General features: G+C 39.0%; 1 protein-coding gene across 1 annotated transcript in view; it reads right to left on the bottom strand.

Moving 5' to 3' along the window:
- Cntnap2 (contactin associated protein 2) overlaps window positions 1-18,005 on the bottom strand; it is a 1,600,222-nt gene that overhangs the window by 943,356 nt on the left and 638,861 nt on the right. The window lies entirely within an intron of this gene.

Below are 18,005 nucleotides of genomic sequence, written 5' to 3'. Positions count from 1 at the left end.
TCCTAGGCCAGAATTGCCTATCACACTGTACCACACACCATGTGAAATTTAAATATTTAGTTCATCATTTTATATGTATGAATGCTTTGCCTGCATAAATGGCTGTGTACATGTATATGCCTGGTCCCCTCAGAGGCCAGAAGTATGTATCAAATCCCCTTGAACTGGAGTGAAGGGCAGTTGTGAACTGCCATGGGGGTGCCATAACTCAAAGTAGAGTTATGTAAAAGAGTAGCCAGTTTTCTAAACCAGTGAGCCACCACTCTAGCCTCCATATATAATTTTAATACTTTATCTTATGTAACATAAGAGGAATCAATATAAAATAATTAATGAGATGTTCTGATTTCTACTAAGTATTCAGGACTAATACATTTCTCAGCTTTAATGAATCTCAGTTAGAAGTTCATATTTAAATACCAGGTAAATACCTATGTGTGGGTACTGTCTACCATATTGGACACTGTAGCTCTTAAAGGCCCTCTTTGCTTTTCCCTTAATTTCTCATTACCTGTACTTCCAAACCTCCTCCAACTCCCTCTTATGTTAATCTTTTTTCACATCTTCCTCCCTTGTTCAGTTGTTGCTGTTTTAAGATTCCAACAAAATCTTATTCTAAATGACATATGTGATATCACTACAGGAACATCCGGTTAAGACACTGCTCACAGACTAGTCTAGATGACATTTCTGTCTTTTGTAAAAGTCATTGCTAACGTGGAAACCAGTTTCCCTTGCCTGCCGCCATTCTTCCTCCCTCTGCATCTGTGCACTTTCTTTGCTCCAATTCTAAGACCCTTTGGTCTTACCCTTCTCACTTGTCCATGTGCTTTTAAGGTGCTACAATAGTCAGCCTCCACCGCCTCTGCTAAAGTCACTGGAGAAAATACTAATAACACAAATCACAACTTCCCTGAAAATCCTTCCACGACTTCCCATGCGTGACTTGAGATAAACCATGCTCCTTCTCCTAGGTAAAACCACTCAAGGCCCTTTTCCCTCTGGTTCTCCATAAATTGTTGGCCGTATATCTTCGCTTCCTGCTAGCTGTCAATCTCTGGAAGAACTCATGATAATGACGGAATTTTCCTGCTTCCAAGAGAAGTTCTTTACACTCATGCTTCTCTTCGCTGTTTTCTCGTTGTCTGGAATATTTGTGCTCTGTGCTAGCAATCTGCTCCTTTGTAAACATCTGCAAAAATTCCAGGCAAATGCAAATGCAGACCCTATCCCTCCTTGTCTTCTTTTCTTTCTTTCTTTCTTTCTTTCTTTCTTTCTTTCTTTCTTTCTTTCTTTCTTTCTCTCTCTCTCTCTCTCTCTCTCTCTCTCTCTCTCTCTTTCTTTCTCTCTCTCTCTCTCTTTCCTTCTGTTCTTTCTTAATTTCTGCCGTCCTACCTTCCTTCTGGAATTGTTTTTCTTTCTATAGTGACTAAGGAAGTAGAGGTTGTACACTCTGTGTCAGGGAGATGTTATTGTGAGACACTATTCCTGGGATATGAGAACAAACATATACTCATCTTACACAGGAAATGGACAACAGACAAAAGTATGGATACTACCACCATTCATCTTGGTGAAACAATTGAGTTCTTTTAGAATTACTTACAGAAACATGGGTAAAGAGTTATAGGAGCAGAAATTACTCAGAGACTACTGTACATCTCCAAAGCTCATTCCAGCATGGGTGACAGCTCACAAAAGCTGGAAACCTGGAGAACACAGCAAAGCCTCTCCAGGTAGCTCAGTTGGTCTGAGCCTTGTCCATGGATACCACTGAACTTTGTCTCTTTCATGCAGTTTACCCTGGTCTCCGTTTCAGGGTATTTAACTGGTCACTGCTTCTAGGTGGCTTGACTTGTCTGAGAGTAATTCTTGGCAGTCTTTACTATTTAGATGCTCTTGCAGAGGCCAGGGCTTGGTGAATCTGGTCAGTCCCAGGAGGGCTTGGTGAATCTGGTCAGTCCCAGGAATTACTGAAGGTATTTTGAGTTTTTTGCTTTTTTGCTTGTTTTAGTCTAGAGAAAACGGTTACACAATCAGCAGAATCAGCAGATGACTTAGCAGGTAAAGGCTCTGGCTACCAAGCCTGACCACCTGACGCAAACCCTAGGACCCATATGTGGGAAGGAAGAATGGATTCCTACAGAATGTTTTCTGTCCTCCATACAGTCATATATTGTATAGTGTGCTCTCTCTCTCTCTCTCTCTCTCTCTCTCTCTCTCTCTCTCTCTCTCTCTCTCTCACACACACACACACACACACACACGACAAATGTAATTAAAGAAATGAAAAATTTTAAAAATTTATATCCTCTTCATCAAGAAGGACAATGAAATGGTTGTGGAAAGATTAAATAACCAAATAAATTAAAAACCCATTTTTTTTCAGTTTTGCTGTACCTCATCTATATGGGTTTCCTGTCATTTAAATCAATTACTCAGAACTGTAAATCCTGTCCATGATTATCCTTTCTTGCTCATCTGAGGCTAAAGTTCCTCCAAAGTTTAAAGGTCCTCTTCTATGAAGCTCCTGTAACCTGCAGTGATTCGCTCTTTAATTTCCTGCAGAAATCATACTCTGCAGTGATTAATAAGTGCATGGTTCTTTGTATTCCAACACTTTTTATGAATGGTTTCCATTTTTCCTCTCTGAATTGATGTTTCCTGGGGGAAGAGGGCCTAGTCTAATCGTAGGTTTTGTTTCTTTGTTATCCATTCTGTAGACCTTCTGGTCCCTTGACCTCCATAGGAGATTAACGATTTCCCTTGACTTGATACAATACTACATCTTCCTGTATGGTGGGTGCTTCTATCTAACTTTAAGAAATCCAATTCTTTTTAATTTTCAAATGCCTGAAGTTTCAGGAAAAAAAAGAAAGAAAGAAACATTTCACTTAATATTAGGTCTTTCTATTCACCCAGAGGGACCCTCACATATGTGGGTCCGTGATAATAATTTTATGTTGATGAAAGTGTCTCTGAACTATGCTGAGACAACAAGGGAGCACATTAAAATTCCTGAGTAAATGTGAAACAGGTACCACTTGTTGAAGGAAAATAACTTAATCCTTTAAACAAATGCTGCTTGGTACTGAGAGGGCTCACCCTTAGCCCAAGCGGAGATAATGATCAATTTAGAACAATTTCGTTCCTGCTTAACAAAGTTCTGTCAGATGCTGCCATTTATGTGTACTACAGACCCAGATTCTACAGCATTACTCATGCGTGAGCACGCACGCACGCACACACACACACTGCTCATCCACTTGCATTCCTCTCTGTGACATTCTTTTTGGTTGAGACAGCTTTGACAATAAAATGAGCTCCCAACTCTATTAAAGTTCCGCAGTGAATTCAAAGGCAGCCTCTTTCCTCTTAGGCCTACAGATATTTTCAGAATTTTAGACAGTGATAATAAAGAAAAAAATATAAAACAAACAAAAACCAGGCTTATTACCTCCATAAGACTGGTTTCTAGGTAGACAGAGGTAGATATAACCACATAAGAGGAATACATGTGTTCAACTAATGAATAAAATAAAAATGATGGCAAGTCCCCAAGTCTCCATAAAACTGATGGATTTGTGTGTTTTCTTAAACATGTTTGTCACATTCTTTGCCCAGTTTTTCATGTTGTAAATCATTTATATATAAATACCAAAGAAAACACATACAAAGAATATTTACTTTCTAAAGTGCTATGATAAACACCTTCTTAATTGTCACCCTGAGCTTTTTTATTTTATTTTGTTTGTTCATATATGTGCTTGTTTATTTATTGTTTTATCCTTTCAAAGATTTTTTTATTGTTTCCTAACACACAGAACAGAGTTTATTTGCCGTCTTAATCATTTGTAATCACACAATTTAGTGGCACTAAAGGCATTCATATTGTGTAATCATCACCACTCTTCAGCTCCAGACTTTCTATTTTGTAAGACAGAAATCCTGTGCTCATTAAACAATAATTCCCCACATCTCCCTTTCTCTTTTACATTTTCCAATTTTTAATAAAAGTAAAATATCTCCCATTCTGACAGTGATGTATTCAATCCATTCTCCTAACTTCCCTTGTCTGCCGTCTACTTCCTCTCCTCTTCTTCCTTCTCCCCCTTCTAAACTCTCTTTCTTAATATAAACACTTCTTTCATAGAAAAAGCAGAAGGGAAAATATGAAAACTCAGATTTAAATTTTGTGTTGATCGAAAAACAATGTCTATCTTTTTATATATTAATACATTGAGTTTAACAACTCCAGTAAAGAAGATTGCTAAAAAAGTTTATATTCTACTCATTTCAATTTAAGAAACAACTCCCCCCACCAAAAAAAAAAAACAAGAAAAGAAACAAAAGGATGAACAAATAAAAATCCTTACACAAACAGTGATGGGAGAGAGGGTCTGTGAAATCACTGGGTGTATGTCAGGAGCCTCCAGTTCCAATTCGCCATCCTTTGGGAAAAGCCATTTCCACAAAACATCACCCTTAATATTCGGTGTTGGCTGCATAGTATCTGGTTAAAACTAAAGCCACTAATGAGTTGGCAAGAAGAAGTCCTTAGTTTTACAAATCTTTGCAGGTTTTCACAGTTACTTTCTCCACCTCTAAGCATGTGGATTTGTGTCTGTCGCTAGGTACTTTATTTTTTTTCCATTTTGTTTTATGGGAAACTCTTTCTCTGCCCTCACTAATTTAACATATAATTAATATTTAATGATTCCATGTAGCTACAATAACTATGCCTTGCCTAAACACATTTGAGATTGGATTGCAGACTCTCACATGACGTGGTGGGAGCATGCAGCATTTAAAGGAAGACGGTCTGGGACTCCCATTCTTTGTCCACCCACCTCATATGTCACTGAAGAAATGGATTAGGAGAGGGATGTTCTGAGTTCTTAGTGTTGATTAAAACAATGTGTCTATGGAATAGGTCAATGCAAGATTCTTAAGAAGATATTCAGAATAATATTTTAAACATCTTTATTTGTACTTGTTTTTACATCTCAGATAATACCAAAACTAAGAAATACCATTAAATGGTTTATTTAAAAATTTCTTAGTTGTTCTTGCTGCATGTTATTTATCTTTTCCCCATCCTCACCTTCAAGCACATAGCTATTTTTCTGACATGACTTTCATGCCCCAAGACCTCCCTCTGTGGCATTTAAAGGTCAAAGCACAGCTATATGGCACACCGAAGGCAAACAGACTTTATCCTTGTCTTAACACATGCAATGTACCGAAGGAGATTGGGTACGCAGTTCAGGCCCCAGACTGTTTTCTCAGCTTCTCCCTCCCCTCTTGAGAGATTGTCTACTATAGTACTTTTTCACTCAAAAGAATAAAAATAAAATAACTGCTATTTATACTTAAAAATGCTATCACTTTGGAATCATATCAGCATGGCATAGCAACTGACTTGAACAGAGGTTTGCCTAGACTAGTGGTTCCATAGGTCGCTGCCCCTTTGGGGGTTGAATGACCCTTTCACAGGTGATCTTTGGAAAATACAAATATTTATATCATAAAATAATTATATTATAAGATGATTCATAATGCTAGCAAAATTACAATTGTGAAGTAGCAACAAAAATAATTTTATGGTTGGAGATGTCACCCCAACATGAGGAAATGTATAAAATGGTCAGAGCATTAGGAAAATTGAGAAGAACTCTTGGTCTAGACCCATGAAACATTTAGGTCACTGAACTCATGGCTTTGTGGCAGAAGATCATTGACTAAATAATTACATGTAAACAGGAATCAGCCCCTGAATTCTTTTGCAATGCATAAACGCAGCCCTTACCCCGGGGGAAAAAGTTTAGTTTGGGGTCAAACATGTATGACCAGACCCAGGAACACAGATTTCTATTACCCTAAATTTCATGTTCCAATGCAGTAATACTTTGAATATTTTATAATGAAAGAACAAGAAAATCATAAATTAAGGCATTTTTTTTCCAAATATATTGGTGGAAATATTAGTTAGGCAGCTTATGGCAAAGCAGGGAACTCCCCGGTCTAGGCCTCAGATTATATCTGATAGCTTTTCCAGCTGTCTACATGGTTGGAAAATAGGATTTGTTTAAACATCCTAAATGAAGTATCTAATGGTCACAAAGGTAACACATAGACAATGGTGATAAATGACTATTACGGGTAAGATACAAGATAATCTAACTATGAACCCTATCCATACTAATGGAATTCTAAAACAGTTCATAGGCCTTGCTGAAAGGAAAAGACCAGTGGAAGCTGTAGGTTCTTCCTGGGAACTTTATTTATGACTTCTAAACAAAATGGCCTTTGTGGAGAGCCTGAGTTTAGCAAAGCAGGCTAAAAGAGCTCATATGGACAGCTGAACATCCAATACTAGAAATAATTCTTATGGCATAGAGGAAACAGATCTTCTTAGAAGCTTCCTAGTGGTTTGATGTCTCCAGAATTAAGACAGAAATTCTTTTTTTTTTTTTGCAATATAAAAACCAATAAGATACAACATAAGGATTGGCAAAGGGTTTTAGCCAACTAGATAGAAATGTGCACAAGCTATTTCAGGCCCCACCTCCTGCTTCCCCAGTCATGCACTAATTTTAAAGAGGAGGAAGCATTACAATCACTCTACCTACAGACTTAAAATACCATACTGGGGCAGGAGGGGTCCTCTAGTTTAGCATATGAAAGAAATCAACTGCACAGAAGATATGTCCATACAATTACACACCAAAGGCTGCATGCAGGGAAGGAGCTAGGGCGAGAAAAGTTACAATGTACATATATGGAAAAGGAGGTACCAGGGAGATGACCTAACAGGGTCATTACCCCAACACACACACACACACAGCTCTGTGCCATATAGCTTCTGACTTCTTTCCCTGATCTTTGGCCAACTGCGTTGTTTGGAAGGGTGAAAGGAAACTCCTGAAAAGAATGACTTATTAGAATTTCAGCACTGTGGAAAGATTATAATGGGCAGGTGCAGAGGTTAATTACCCATCTTGGAACAACTTTACTTCCTAAGGCAGTCATTTCTTGACCACTTCTGTGTCAGAACTAATATTCTGTACTAAATAAATAAAATTCTTCAGAATTTATTGGCTTAGCAGACCCACTGGCTTCTACCAACCCCAAAGCTAAGGATGTCATCAGATAGAATCTTGGGCCTATTCGAAAGCTTTCTCCATCTCGTTGTCCCTGCCTCTCTCATGTACCCACCAATGCATTTTTTTAAATTAGTTTTCAAAACAGGGTTTGTCTGTGTAACGACCCTACTTGTTCTGGAACCAGCTCCTGTAGACCAGGTTGGCCTCCAGTATGCAGAGATCCACTGGTCTCTGCCTCCCTAGTGCTAGGATTAAAGGTATGCACCACCACCACCCAGCCCACCAATGCATTTTAAACTTGTCTTTATTTATGGCTTTCTTTGTTCTGTTAAACTAGAAAACTTCACGAAACGGCTTCCATGTTGGAACATGAATTTCAAGACAACCTAAATCAGCATTCCCAGGCCATGGTCACTCAAAATGGCTCTAGAATAAACTATCTCTCATTCCCTGAAGATGAGAGCTGCGGTTTTTGTATTGACCGACGTGCCCCCTTTTGTTAGTAAACGGCCTGTTTGTCTACCTATCCACGTGTCGTGTCCCTGGCTCACTGCCATAACTGAGAATAGCACTTGGAAATCCCACCACATTGTCTGCCTGTGCAATGGGAAATGGGGGGAGTGGAGGAGCAAGGTTGTGCTGACTGCTATTTAGAGAAGGGTATTTATCCCTACTAACATTTGACTATTGTAAAGATTGATTTTTTTCTTCAGTTCTTATTAATCTACCCTGTTAGATAATTCTTGATCAAATGAGTGTGATCTGAATTCTATCTCTGACCCTCCACGGAGACACTATTTTCTAATTGCCAAGAAGATTCTAAGTTCATTATCTAGCAGGAGGCTTTCTGGCAAGGAACAAAGATACAATTCCCTGCTCTCTTAAGAATCAGTCTAAGTAGCACCTGTCAATCATCTACATAAGAAAATATCCCCAAGAAACTGTCTTTTTCAGAGATCTTGGAAAATAGTATCTGGTCTACCTGAACATGTAGGTCTGCCTTGTGAAAAAAAAATAAAATAGAAGGACATATGAATAGAGGGAAATAAAGAATAGAAACTCAGTTTGGCTTCGGCCAGGGGGCCTGCTTCCCTTAATCTGAGAGGTGGTACCCCAAGACTGCAGGAGAGGGTGCAGAAGGAACCTAGCAAGAGTCGTAGAGCAGTTTGTATAGTACAGAGTAGGAAGGTAAGGACATAAGCTTCTCCAGACCCAGACACTTTTCCGGATATACTGCTTTTCGAAACTCCTGGGTGTGAAATAAATCAAATTGTCTGATTTTGCAAAGCCTGCACTCCTGGGGATGTAGTGGGGTGTTGGCTGCTCTCTGGGAATTCCATGATTAGCAGATTTCCTGGAACCTTGGCCTTCTTTTAGGGCTCTGACTTTTGGGGTTGTTTTCTTTATATATTTAGGTCTCTCTGGCCACTTGCTGCTCTTCCCTCATGAGTGTGACACTGTGGGACAATCTTTATGTATCAAGTGTGTTACTTTTCACTAGTTTCATTTAAGTTAATTGAGTGGATTGAGGACCTCAGTGGAAGTCAGAGCAAGAATCAAGAGTGGACTATGAATGAGAATTAAAAAAAAAATCAAAGCTGGGTTATGTTGAAAGTCCATTCTGAGTTTTTGTCTTAAGCTGGTGTTCAGGTTTCAGGACCTGGGTGACTTGTCTTCTGGGATATCTGAAGGCCGTTTCCCAAATGAAATTGAGTTTCACCCCCTGGAAAATTGCTACTTGTCTCAAATTCGGAGAGAAGTAGTGCCAGCCAACCTGATTTGGTAGCTTTGGATTTAGATGAGGTCAAAGTCATCTTCCCCTCAGGACTAAAGGTAGTAAAAAGTTTCTGACAGTACAAAACTTATCAGAGAGACTATCTCCCTTCCTGGGCCTTTTGTGTAACTGTTCCAAGTGAACATAACAGACCCCCAAGAATGCACTGAGTGGTGCAGGAAGTAGCCTTTGGGAGGGTGAAATGTTTCCTGTTGTGAAAGACGTGCTTCCACAGTTGGGCACTGACCTAACTGAGGGCATTCACATTTCTAAGAAAGAAAAGTGCAGCTCTGCCTGGGGATTGGAGGCCTTAGGTTGGTTCAAGGCAACTGCTGTTGAGGTAGAGCATAAGCCTGAAACAGCTGTGGTCAACTTCTCCACCTTTCCATATTCACCCTATAATCAAGTTCAGCTTGAACGTCATCCGCAAGAGATGCAGGAGTTACCACATGTACTTAAGGGGACTACAAAGGTGCTCCAACTGACTTTTTGAGAGTTCTCATGTTGTATATATTTAACCCTCATTTAGATTCTCTAATAGAAATTAATGTATCGGGTTGGAGAGCTGGTTCAGTGGTAAATGGTTACTGCTGTACATCATGAGGGTGAGCTTGTCCCAGCACCCACAGACTAAGCTCATCACCTGATGCACATTTTGGGTAGGGCAGAAACAGGAGGATTGATGAGGCTTGCTGACTTTCAGGCAAGCCAAGAAACAAGAAACCCCAGGTTCAGAGGAGGATTCTGCCTCAAAAGAACAGGTGGGAATAGAAGAGGATGCCCTATACCCTCCTCTGGATTCTGCTTATGTAAGTGGGCTCACACATATGCATATACTTAAACAGACATAAGTTTTAAGCATATATGTTTATTCTTGTCCTTCAAGGAAAAAAAATCCAATTAGGTAGATGTTCTTTAAAAGAAAGCACTGAACCAAAAAAAAGAACATAAGTGCTGGGTATATGATTATATTCTTCTATCCAAAAATATAATGAAGAAATTAAATTGCTAGCTCAGGATTAGGATCTAGTCTATTTTCACTTTTGCAGAGGCATAATTTCACAAGTTTTGGTTAAGTTGGGCATTCATTTCTCTCCTTCCATTTCCTTTTCCATCCAGAATAGATACTGGTTTTGTTCCCTTATTTATGTTAGGGAAGTGGACTGAAAAGAAGAAACATCATTCTACTGCTGTATTATTTTTAGTCATTTTTATAGTTCTGTTACAGACAGGTATTGGTTGTAACAAAATAAATTTGATTTGGCCTCTAACTGGCCTTTTAGTCCCCAGTTGCTAGTCTCTAGGAGACATCAATGGAAAGCACTTAACAGACTCTAAAAATGTATCGTCTTCGCTTTCACCAGTTCGAAACTTGGGAGTTTGTTCCAACATGCTTTGAGAAAAGGATGATATAGGGTTGATTTTATAAACATAGATATTATAAGTGTAAGTGTTTAAGCTGATATATAGACCCTAGCCTTTTCCTTTGTCCAGTATGATAATCTTGGAAACATTTCAATTTCTTTATAGTCTGGGAGAAAAAATGGGTACACTAGTGCTCTTAAGAATGTCTCTGTCCCTGCGAGGATGGTTACGATGAGATGCAAATGTATCAAGGCGTACTGTAGTTAGCGTGATACTGTGGGTCACCAGAAAAGTGGAGGAAAGACAGATGCAGTGGTATTTTGGTGAGAAATGTATCCTATACAGGCTTATGTAGTTGGATACTGGTCCCCAGCTGTGACACTGCTTGCAAAAGTGATTGAACCTTTATGAAAGGTATGGGGCTTTGTTACAAGAAGCTTGTCACTGTGGTGGCCGTTGAGGCTCTATAGAGAGGCCACAGTTCCCATTTTCCATTTCAGCTATTTCCTTCAGCTGAAATGAAATCAGCTGGCCCAATGCTCTTGTTGCCATGTCTGCGCTCAATATGACAGACTGGCTTCTCTTGGAAGAGAGGCCAGAGCAAATCCTTCTTTTCAAAGCTGCTTTGTATCAGGGTATTTTATAATAGCAACAGAAAAGCAACTAATACAGATGTTTTGATAGCCAAGAAAAATAATGTCTGATTCATAGTGCTGTAAACAAGCATAGAATGAGGTGTTTTTTTTTTTGTTTTTTTTTGTTTTTTTTTTTTTTTTTTTTTTTTTTTTTTTTTAGCAAAGAAACATATAAATTGGCTCTGTGACCCGAGGCTTCTTGCTATTCAGCTTGAAGCATCATGGGAGGTTTTAAAGAAGGATGGCAGAGAAAAGGAGACCACACCTGCATTAGGAAAACAAAAAGGTCTTCAAGACACCACCGCTAACCCCTGTTAATCTCCTGGTAGCCATCTGTGTCACTTCCCTGCTCCTGCTTTTGAGACTGAAATATTCTCTGGAAGCTGGGCTGAAGGTAGACTGGAGGCTCAGAATGGAAACGACACCCCACACCTGGACTTCACTATTGCTTACAAGACAGATTCATCTGCCTAGCCTAGCCAAGCTTACCACCTACTTCCAAGTTTCACACCAGCTTCTTCCAACCAGTGTGTCCACGGGAACAGTAACTCCCCGTGTATTCACAAGTCAGAAGAGAACTGTGTACTGAAGCAACTTTCCTGATTTCCAACGCTAGCCAATGTTGCCCAGGACATTTTAGGGCTTATTCTAGTTACTCCCCACACCTGGACAGCTCTGATTTCCACCTGTCTGCTCACCCAGTTTGAAATGCTCTGTGGTTCTTTGGTGTTTCCCCCCGGCCAGAGACAATGAGTGAACCGACATTACTCTTAATGTTTCGGGATGTCCTTGCCCTTACATTACTACAGAAGGTTGGAAAGAAAATGCTTGAGCCTAGGAGCTAGTAAGACAGCTAAAGATCCTTACTATCAGGAACCAGTGGTATTACAGACTATAAAGTAAATAAAAGGGTTTAATAATATAAGAAAGAACAAAGGCTATCTATTGTATACAGTTTACATTGTCAGGGATTATTTTAGCAACCAAAGATATGAGCAAAGCCTTGTTCTTTGAAAGTTGAATATCTCAAGGAGACACAAACACCAGAGGTTCACATTGTCCATGGAGAAATCCTACCTAGTCCTTACTTCTCTGCTTCATTCTGTGCTTACTGATTGCCCATAATGTCACCAGAAGTTTTAGGGACAGTATGTGGGTAGTTCTTGTGGGAGCCAGCCATAATAAGCTAAGGATGGGCAGGTCACTCAAAGGAAGTTCTTTACTTACAACCAGCCAGAGTAGGACTTGGCCATTGATAAATTTATATGGAGGCCTGAGTCTCAGTAGTTTACTCTGAAGCAATACCTGGTTGCTGGAAGAACCACAAACTGAGATTACCACCATCCAAGAACAGACCATTCAAAGGAATTGCCTAACATTCCAATCATGGTAGTAGATAGGATCACCTGCCATCTCACACTCACCAGGATACCCCTAGACAAATGTCAGCCAATCAGGAGTCTTAAACCCCCAGAAACTACTTTCTCCCACCTTTACTACTATAAAACCCTATTCTAACTGAGTTTGGGGCTCTCCATTTATTCCAATACATTGAACATGCAGAGAGACCGAGTTTGCAAACTTGTATAAAATAAAGGCTCTTTGCTTTTACATACAGAACTAGGACTCCTTGTTGGCTTTTGCAAGGACATTGCGGATTTGAGCCTAACAGTTCTCATAAGCCATGCTGGAACACAAGCCTTGAACAGGCTAATTAAGGAAACTAAATAACAAAAAATCTGGTTAAAAGAAAAAAAAAAAAGATTTGTTCAATATGCACTCCTAATAAAGAAGATAAAATCCAGTGACTGCCTCTCTCCAAGGCCATCTTTGGGGAACTGGCATGAGATTTGGGTTTCAATAGAGGACAAGAAGTACATATAACTCATGAGTCTTAGTCAGAGGGTGGCCCTGCCCATCGCTGACCCATTGCTCTCAGAGCTCCAGCCTCTTCCCCAATGAACTCTGACAGATTGTCAGGACTGTAGACTTTCTTCCCAGGAGATGAAGTTCACCCTTGGGCCAGCATAGGGATTTTAGTGTTTTCCTTTACCCAGCATGATGTTACTGGAGAAATTTCAATTTCTTTATAGTTTGGGAGCCAAAGGGGTACACTAATATCTCTTGAGAATATTTTCATTTCTGCAAAGATGGTTAAAATGAGATGCAAAAATATCAGAGACCTACTGTAGTTAATGTGAAACTGTCAGTCACCAAGGCTTGCTGTGTAATACAAAGATACATACTTGCTACACATTTCTGTTATATAAATATGCACAACTGTGATATTTAGGTTTATACTTAGACATCTATAAAACATATCCTTTGCCAGCCAACACTGAAGTTCTGATTTTTCTCTGCACTCTCCTTGATGAACTTTCTTCCCTGGTAGAAATGGAAATTCTTCCTTCCAGGTAATACTTTCAAAGGACCTGGATATGTTCTTTTTTTCTCTCATACTCTACATGTCCTCCATCACAAACCCTTCTGAATCTACCTGGTACTATATTCAGAAATTAGAACTTCTTTCTACCCCATGCATCAGGCATCACTTACTGTATCATGAAAATGAAAATGGTCTTCCAGTTGGGTTCTTGCCACCCACATTTTCTCGTCCCACTCCCAAATTATCATTTTATAGTAGAAATTAATAAGTGTCTCATTGTTCTATTCAGTACCCTGCAATGACTCCCTAATTCTTTCAGAATAAACAATAAATCTTTGCAATAAATCATTAGCCTCCAGGAACTAGTTTTTAAATATTTATTTGCCTAGACTGGGTCGGTCTTGTTCTATAGCCAAAGCTGGCCTGGAATTCACGCTTCTTCTTCCTTATTTTCTAAGTTCTGGGGCTTTACAGGCAAGCAGGACCATCCAAGAAGGGGGGGTGATTTCTAGGAGTGCTCTGTGTTTTTTTTTCTTGCCAACTTTCCCACCCTTTCAAATTTGTCACCATAGCTTACTTGAGATCCATTATCATGACAGGTATCCTTTTTGACCTAACTCTCATCTGCATGGGATGCTCTTTCCTCAAAGCAGTAAAATTAACTTTTTAAGGTCTTGAACTAATTCAAATTATATTACACTTACAATTTCCCCCATCTTTTTCCTCCTTCCAAACCCTCCCATGCACTGCTCTGCTTGCCTTCTTTTCATTTCACAGCCACCTTTACATACTCATTGTGTGTGTGTAAATGTGTGTGTGTGTGTGTTTGTGTGTGTGTGTGTATTCCTAAATACTGAAACACAACCTTCTCAGTCTGTGAAATGTTATTTGTATGTAACCATTTTTCAGGGCTGATCATTTGGTATTGGATAAACAATGACATGCTCTTGATCCTTTTTTTCTCTGAGGTTCTCTCTGAGCATCCTGTTTTAACTGCTCGCAAACACCTGTATCTAACACACCTTTGCTCCTTGCTTTGTTTTATTCTCTTCTTTTTCCCTCAACTCAGAATCTTCTAACTTTATTATTTACTTTTAGCTTACACTTATAGCTCTTCCCCTATTCTGCCCTTGTTCTCTTCTTCTTCTCATGGAATGTGAGATTCAAATATGTATGGACTTTCATTTTGCTCTTTGATTTACTTTAGTGCACAGAATAGGACTGGTCATTCCATATGGTCAGAAAATATGTGTTAATCGTTTGGGCTTATGACCTGGCCAAATTGATCTTTCCATGACTCAACATTCTGTTTAGAAAACACAGACAGAGTCACATGCAAATGTATATACGAAGAAAGAAAATTCAGTAGAAATTTCCGGAACACTCATTCATCCTCCTTATCTCCTTCCCTGACTTCTCATTGCATCACTGCAGCTGGTAATACACTCAGAGAGCTTATAAATCCAGTGAGATGATGCAGCTCTTCTATTTTCTTACTCTCTATTCTCATTTTTAATTTCACCCTTTAAAAATAACACTGTTCAGTCTGGCTGAAATTTGGAAGGAGAAGCATGAGTCAGGATGTACTTCCTTTGGGAGAATTTGGGCAAATGGAAGATGAACTGGTGCATAACGGGAAGCTGTAGAGCTTCTGTTAGCAAGCACACGTTACAGGGATGCATTTGCCCATTGCAGCTTCAGAAGCTGAGGCGAAGACTCTCCATAGGCTCATCTAGGCTGTGGGTCACTCTGTCAGCATCTCTTCAATGATTTTGAATGAGATGAGCATGGCCTAGATAATATACACAAAATATTATAGCTTAGGATTTTTAACTGAGTACATTTTAAGTCAACAAAGGAGTTGATCTCACCAATTATCATGAGACGGGCATACATTTTTGCCCTTAAAAATGCTAGGGGACAGAAAGTGATTTTCATGCTGCGACATGGACTGGGTTAACTGGGGTAGAAGACCCACGATCATGGCCGTGTGCTCTCTTCATTTATTCAGACCTCATCTACTCTTTGGGTGACAACAACACCCTTCTGTCTCCAAGCTTGCATAAAAAGTTCAACATCATCTGTCCTTCCTCTGGAAGAAACACTTTAAACAGGATAGGTCGGAATGTGATATTTGAAATGAAATAACAATACTGCTTGTGTACAGAGCTGAGTGAGGTCAGTGGACAGCTGCGCAGAAGTTAGTGTCTCATTAAAGCCACTGACTTACAAAGATCACCAATTTCTAAGGCTTTCCATATTCATGTAACTAGAAAATATAAAATGTGACCTTATATAAAGCATGTAGATAGTATCTCATATCAGAGACAAGATCTCTGAATTATTCATATTTTAGTTTCTCTTGTTATCACTATTATGCACTTCTGGCAGAAATTGATGTGGGATTCCCCTCTGTATGCTGTGAATACGTTTGGATAATAAAGGAACTAATTTTGGCCTATAGTAGAGCTTTAGGGGAAGAGACCTAGGTGGGGAAAACTAAGCTGAATGCTGGGAGAAAGGAGGTGGAGTCAGAGAGATGCCATGTAGCCCTGCCAGGGACAGATGTTAGAACTTTAGCTGGTAAGCCACAGCTACATGGAAATACACAGATTAATGGTAATGGGTTAAATTAAAATGTAAGAGTTAGCTAATAAGAAGTTAGAGCTAATGGGTCAAGCAGTGATTTAAATAATAGGATTTCTGTGTGATTATTTCTGGACTAAGTGGCCAGGAACCAACAAGCAGCCTCCCTCGTTACAACAAGAAATAGTAGCTAATATATTATAAACGTCTCTAAAATTAGGGGTATATTCTGTCAAAATTGTTTGCTGTCCTATTTATATATAAACTGTGTAGGCTGGTAGCAACAACATTCTCAAAGATATAACATAAATGAACAGGATGTTCCTCTTTCTCCTGTTGTAAACATAATCAGACTTTAAAAAGTTATGGCTGGGCAGTGGTAGCATGCATCTTTAATCCCAGCACTCTGAAGGCAGAGGCACTCAGCTCTTTGAATTCAAGGCCAGCTTGGTCTACCGAGCAAGTTCTAGCAGAGCAGGGGCTACACAGAGAACCTCTGTGTCAAAAAATAGACAAATAAAACTTATAATCTGTAGCTCCTCTGAACCATAGCTAACATAAACTACAGTCACTATGAACTGTAAAATACCATTTGCATGACTGCCAACTTATTAAGATGATGGACAAATGAACTTATTCATGATAGAACATTTTTCATGGGCTACATAGCTGTCTCAAGTGGCTGCCTGTGGATCTCCACTAAACAACTTAGAAACTTTGAAGTTTGCATGTGGGGGATGTCAGACAGAGGCACACATGCTATCTTTCCTTTATTTATTTTTATGTGTTTGTGACTGTATGCATGCATGCATGTAAGAAGAGGGCATTAGACTCCCAGGAGCTGGAGTTGTAGTCACTGTGAGTCACCTGATATGCGTATTGGGAACTGAACTCATGTCTTCTGCAAGAACAGCAAGGACTCCTAACTGTTAGGTCATCTCTCACAGCCTGTCTTATAACAAATTTTAAAAGTGATTTTCATGAACTTTCATTTTACAAAATATGAAATGAATTGAATTAATGTTCAGAGCAAAATAGTCCCTCATTATAATGTGTGAAATTGACTGAGAAAACTAAATCAGTTCACTAGGTTAGCATCAAATTGTAGTTTCATGTACTTTTCAAAGACAAAATATCTCACAATGAAACATATTAAGTCCTAATAAAAATCAAACTTGATAATTAGAGTATTTAAGATTTAGGAAATTATATGTGATACTATATTTTATAGAAGCATTTTGCCTTTCTAGTCTGTGTAAATTCACACAGTCATGAGGAAGGCATGAGGTTAGGAAGAGGACTTCCTAAGAAGAGCTTTAGTGGGACAGGAAGTGGGAAAAAAGAAGGTGTGGGAGGGGAAACAACTAAGTTATATAATGCATGAAAGTGTTAAACCCAGAAAGACAAAGTTTCTTCCTAGATTTACAAAAGCCAATAAACATTAATTTCTAATATTCCTGTTTGTGTGCTTTGCAAGGAGAATTATTTCAAGTGTCTGTCCCAGTTAACTCTCACTCGCTAATAGTATCTTGTGATCACATCTAGTACAGTGTGGCCTTCAGAAGGGACAACAAACTGAGAAGAGATGGGAATCTTCTGAGCATAGAAGGAAAAGTAGCACTGAGAACTGAGGGTTTCCCTCATTGTTCAGCTATTGCTCACAGTACTACCAGCACAGTGCCCACATTCCCTGAGCAAAGTTAGTAGACACATGTGATGGTACAAATTGCTCCACCTCTCTGATCACATATGTATATGTACACATATATCTAAAGACACATTCACTTATGCACATGTAATGCCCTATACATACATACAATCCATATTCATATAGACATATACACACATATACTCCATAAACACAGGTATACAGATATATACACACAAAAATACATACACACACATGTACCAAGCAGACTATATGCATATACATATATATACATATACATATACATATACACACAAATATATTCCATACAGACACACACACATATATAAATGTTGTCTTTGCTGACAGCACAAATACACTAGGTAAAGTAGGCATCCCAAATAGCAACCATTCATAAGCCCAGTATTTGCATTTGCGTTTATCTTTTTCTTTTTTGTCTTTCCCTGTCAAGGAACAGAAATATGAATCTGTGATGTCTGGATCA

Source organism: Alexandromys fortis, unplaced genomic scaffold (assembly GCF_014885135.2).
Source record: "Alexandromys fortis isolate MF-2015 unplaced genomic scaffold, M_Fortis_MF-2015_v1.1 scaffold_133, whole genome shotgun sequence".
NCBI lineage: Eukaryota > Metazoa > Chordata > Mammalia > Rodentia > Cricetidae > Alexandromys > Alexandromys fortis.
Note: the sequence above shows the minus strand (reverse complement) of the source record. Positions and strands in the feature narration are given on the sequence as shown.